Source organism: Lupinus angustifolius, chromosome LG03, assembly GCF_001865875.1.
Source record: "Lupinus angustifolius cultivar Tanjil chromosome LG03, LupAngTanjil_v1.0, whole genome shotgun sequence".
Classification (NCBI taxonomy): Eukaryota; Viridiplantae; Streptophyta; class Magnoliopsida; order Fabales; family Fabaceae; genus Lupinus; species Lupinus angustifolius.
This window is the reverse complement of record NC_032011.1, coordinates 1-234: the sequence shown is the minus strand read 5'-3', so window position 1 is coordinate 234 and position 234 is coordinate 1.

Here is a 234-nt window from a genome sequence, read left to right as displayed (position 1 = left end):
CCTCATCCTATCCTCGTCCTCATCCTCATCCTCCTCCTCCTCCTCCTCCTCCTCATCCTATTATCCTCCTCGACCTCATCCTCATCCTCATCCTCATCCTCCTCGTCCTCGTCCTCATCCTCATCCTCGTTCTCCTCCTCATCCTATCTTCATCGTCATCCTATCCTCATCCTCATTCTATCCTTGTCGTCATCATATTCTCATCCACATCCTCATCCTCATCCCCATCCTCAT